Here is a 5,114-nt window from a genome sequence, read left to right as displayed (position 1 = left end):
TTGAACAGCCATTCTTCAACTTGGTCTGACCCATAAGTGGGATAAGCTTTGTTAATTCAATTTTAATGACACTCTCACACCAGCAAAATTCTTGGCTCCTGGGGAGGAAGGAGTCTGGCTATTTGGTAAGATGTGGTGCATGCGGCCCAAAGGTCTTGCAGGAAATTTTCAGTCTTCAGTTTCTGACCAGGAATGGGTAACAGCATTGAATATAGAGATAGCCCAAGATAGGAATACAAGCAACAAGTGCTGCTCACTGATCTCCTCTACACAGGTCTAGGGGTCGTTCCCTACCCCAGAGGGCTTGTGTGTGGTAAGGACTTCTTGTGGCCAATGTTTCTCACAGTCTCCAGGTGGCTGTGGAATCGTCTTTGTCCCTGGCCATGGGGCCTTGTCCTGAGTCTGTGCCCTCCACACCCATGGGGAGCATCTCCATGGTGTCACCACCACCCCTGGAGGAATTACCATTCCCCTGCAATCCTGTTTCCCTTACGTCTTCAGAAACTAATGAGGGGCCAGCAGTATCCCAGAACAGGGCTGTGAGGACTCCAGCAGTGAGCCTTGGCTCCCTCTGGGGTAGTCACTGAGCTTCCTTACCCTTGTGCCTGGCTCTGGATGCACAGTGATCATCTGCACCCATGCACTTGCCCTTGAAGTCATGCCTGAGGCTGTCAAAGCATGCTTGAATTTCATCTCCAAAATGAGGAGTTGGTTTCTGCTTTATTCCCAACCAAATTGTGAGATGATTCTTTCACAATTTTCTTACATCTTCTTTTCAGGAGGGAAAAATTGTCAAAACCAGAGTATAATCATCATAGCTTCCATGCATAGCAGGGGTATCTAATTGGCAGCGTGCATTCTATGGTAAAGACCACTGGTTTAAATAGAGAAAATACCCCAACCACTGAGTTCTCAGGAATCCAGCACCAGGCAAAGCAATTATCCATGTTCTGGAAGTATGCATTTTTAAAAAATTCCATCTATTTCTAATGGTTTGCCATATATCAGAGCAGACTGTCCAAAATGATATAAAACATCCAGCAGATAAGCAGCTATTCTATTAAAATAATATGTGTCTGTTTTTCTGCATATATATAGGTAGTGGTGAAATCAGCATCCCTGGACGTGTTCAGAAAGTGAGTAGACGTGGAATTTCCTGATATGGGATGAGATTGAAGGTTGGGCTTGATGGTCTTGGAGGTCTTTTCCAACTTTAATGATTCCATGATTCTATCTGTGCAGAACAGCTGGGCCTGGTTTGGTTTTCATATGAAAATACACTACCCCAAAGTCCTAACCTAGCCCCTTGTTACAATGAGGGTTGGCTGATGTAATTTTTTGAGGATGCAAATGTTAATGTGCATTACCATGGCGTTATGGGCTCCAGTGAGAGCCAGAGCAAGACAGTGCCTTGTTAGGTCACACCTGGCCACCTTTTCCACGGGACTGGTAAAAAAACTTCCTGGTTTCCCTGTCGGTTTCAAAAATAAAAGCAATCCAGAAACCTCCTCAGTTTATAGTCTTTTCCCAATTAGCTGTTCTGGGGTGTGGTTAACGCAAACTAATCATACTCCGGAGTGCTAAAATGTACATGGTGCAGCGCAGTGCCTCGTGTCTCCTGGGGTGTGATTATTTAATGATAATGATGCCCCCTGCAGAGGCACCTTATTGCTCTTTTGCAAAAACAATCTTTATTGAGGGGAATTAATTGCATTGTTGTTGATAGCAAGAAATAAGTTAATATTTTGAAATGATCTTTCTGGTTTGCACAGCTTAAAGGGATGTTAGCACAATTATGTCAAATAAATGACCTGCTTTGAAAGTTTCTCCATATATTAGGTCTGGATTCCAAAGCCATTCTGAATATATGTTTTCTCTGAAGATTTGGTTTCACTGGGAGTCTTGAAATATGCTGAGAAGAGTTAATCTTTCTGTTCCATGGATACCTTGTATTGCTGCCTAAAAATTGATCTCTTCAGGGTCACTGACTGTTTTCTACTTAGAGGCAAATTTGCAGTTACACTGGATTCCCACAGCATATTTACTCTATGCAAAGTGTCTGAGAGCAACTTTTATGGTAGGGTTTTTAATTAGTGCGATGTATAAAAGCAGCGAAGTTAATAAGGATGAAATTTGCTGGTGTGCTGACTTCTATGGAAGGCAATTGCCTCAGAGTCATGGTCATAGCCTAGTCTTAAATATCCATCCATATTATTGCACTGACACTACATAGATTCTAGAAGAAGCAGCTCACGGCTCCCAGCTGGAAAAGATACAAGCAGCCACATACACTTTACCTACTCCTATCTACCCACTAATTTATCTCCAGAATAATCGCTAATTTACTTATCTCACTGCTAATGTTTGCTACAGTAGTTTGGGTTTTGTTTCTTACTTTATGGGAGTCTTTGCATCATTTTTATCACCTGCTTGCTTTTTTATACTAATGGTTCAGTACATCAGTATTACAGTAATAATATAGGTATATATCCATTGTAAAATGATGATTTACTGCAGCAGGATGGATGTATTTACCATGGATGCAGTGTTGCAACAAATGAAAGGATCAGAAATATGTGCCCCTGTGTCAGCATGTCTGCAGGCACACCTGAGTGTGTATGAGGGAAGCAAAGCCACGTGGTGAAGTCACCTGCAGTGGTGCTTGCTCTGTGTGTGGGGCTGAGGAAGAGGCAGAATCCCAGCCTGGGGCTGGAAAGGGCAAGCAGGAGTTCCCAGGCTCTATCACAGCCTCTGCAGCTGTTCCTGGCCAAGGTGATTTCTTGCTCCTGGTGTCCCCAGCAGCACGTGGGTGTTTGAATAATGGGGAGGTTGGCTGTGCTCCTCCTTCTTGCGGGACATATGTGATCCCTGCTACCACCCTGGGAGCACATGCCATTCCTGCCCCTCTGAGAGGGCAAAGAGTACACTCTGAAATTCTGTTTTGCAAGGAATCAGCATCATTTTGTTTCTGAGAGTCTGTGGGTCTTAGAGATTGTAGGATAGTTCCTATTGGAAGGCAAATCAGTCTCTTACTACAGGTGTGTGTGTGTGTGTGTGTGTGTGTACTACAGGTGTGTATGTTTGTGTGTGTGTTACTCTAGTACATCTTTTTGTTTTATTGGTCGCTTGTCGGGTGCAAATGTTCCATCATTTGTGTGCCTAAAGCCCAGAGGGGTACATTGGAGGAAAGAAACTTGGTATTTCTGTTTATATGAACGCAGTACAGCCTCACTTCAGTAACTTCTCAGGCTCAATGTATGATGCCTTTTTATCATTTTGGTACCTGGAAAATGTCCATTTGAAAAAATGTTTGGCTAATGACTGCAGTCAGAATTTTCAGTTTTTTATTTCCCTTAATTTTGCTCCTATAGAAGTGATTCCATGTACAAAATTCTAGTTTTTGTTATGTAGGATTGCCTCACTGATACACAAGCAGCCTGCCTTTCATCTTGTTGAAGACAAGATCTTGGATAAGCTTCTATGTTAAATATAAAATATTAGTTCTATATAAACTAATTTGTGTTGTGTAAAGACTGGTTGCTTCCTCTTCAGAGAAGGAATGGATGGGATATTCTAATTTTTTTCCCATCGTTCCAGCTGGAAAAACATCTGAACATGGAGATGTTGAAGGTAGGTTTCTTATTTTCACAGAAAAGTATGATCAATTACATCATGCATTTTAATTATTTCAGCCCCTACAAAAAGAGAAGCATATTTGATTTGTTTTCCATTAACTGATTCAGTAACAATACCCAGTACTAGTAATAATAATAGTAATTTAAAAAAAATCTTTTTTTTCTTAGACCTGTATATCAAGGTCAGTCATTCTGAAGTGTTTTGTTCTAGTAGCTTTGATAGGTAGAGAATTAAAAAACAAATTTTCAGGGATGCTGGGGTGTTGGCAAAAAGTCAAGGAAAAGAATGTGGCAGAGAGCAATAGAAATTGGGAAAAGCACTACAGGTGATGGAAGAGATGTGATAAACAGCAAAAGGAACTGGGAGAATAAACATTCCCTGGTCTTGCAAGGAGGCAAGGAAAGGCAGGAGGGGGTGGCAGAGGGAGACCCAGCCCCTCCAGCATCCCTGATCTGCAGGTTTGGGGAGAGGACAGTGTTGAAACATGAAATGGAACAGTCTGATATGAAGAACCAGCTGAGTTCTTGGAAAGCAAAGAAAGAAGCTGCAACCTGAGGGAGGAGAAGTGGCTCTTCACCCCCCAGGTTCCCTTGTTGGGTGTCACTGCCTGGAACCAGGGAAGCCTGTGGGAAGGAAGAGTCCACCCATGTTCCAACTACATGAGTATTTGGGGTCCATTTCAGCATCAAATTGCTACTCTGAGCAGTCTCCTGAAAGATGGTGCTTACAGGAGCAAGATAGTCCCTTGGAAAACATCTATGGTGGCCACAATTTATGTCACTGAATGAATAAAAAGTTGTCAGTTATGTTGCTGTGGGTTGCACGGCACTTGGGACGATTGTGGTTTGTTTTTGTCAGGTTTTATTTAGTTTGGGTTTTGTAAACCGGAGAAATTAGTGAAAGAATAGCTTTTAGATAAAAACAAGTATTAAGGAAAAAAACGAAACAAACTTTTAAAAGGAATTCCCTTTAGAAGATGCCTTTGTAGGAAAATGTATGCCTTGTCTTTATTGCAAATCTCTGCATTTTTTCCTGTTCCCTTTATCTCAGATAACAAGGAGAGCTGATCAGCAATTTCCCCATGAAATAAGAATAATAAAGCTATCTCCACCTGATTTATTGGCAGTGTTGATGGGTACTGGGTATGTCTTGAACTCCTCTCTGGTGGTAGTGGTGACAGTGGACAAGTGCTTGAAGGATAGGATGCTAAAAACCAATAAAAACCAAGACCTTCTAAGATAGGAAGGGCTATCCTGGGGAAAAGAGAAATCTCTTAAAAGCTGTGTTGTATACATGTGGGTTTGTTTAATGTGTGGCATATAATGCAGTTAATCTCCTTACAAAGTCATTGCTTAGAGAGCAATATGAAAGGAAATCCTGATAAAAGGCACCAGTGTAAATTTGACATTGCATGTAGCAGTCAGCTTTGTGCATTGTAATTGGAGGGGACAGAATAGTTGTTTATTCAGAGGGGAGAA

The 5,114-nt window shown here is 41.7% G+C and overlaps 1 long non-coding RNA gene across 1 annotated transcript in view; it reads right to left on the bottom strand.

Moving 5' to 3' along the window:
• Positions 1 to 4,785: 4,785 nt before the first annotated feature.
• Positions 4,786 to 5,114, bottom strand: part of LOC117001253 — a 33,833-nt gene continuing 33,504 nt past the window's right edge. Inside the window, exon 3 of the long non-coding RNA XR_004419002.1 lies at positions 4,786 to 5,114. This exon is cut by the window's right edge and continues 451 nt beyond it. This is a non-coding gene — a long non-coding RNA (uncharacterized LOC117001253).

The sequence above is a fragment of the Catharus ustulatus genome, chromosome 11, assembly GCF_009819885.2.
Source record: "Catharus ustulatus isolate bCatUst1 chromosome 11, bCatUst1.pri.v2, whole genome shotgun sequence".
Taxonomy (NCBI): Eukaryota; Metazoa; Chordata; class Aves; order Passeriformes; family Turdidae; genus Catharus; species Catharus ustulatus.
Note: the sequence above shows the minus strand (reverse complement) of the source record. Positions and strands in the feature narration are given on the sequence as shown.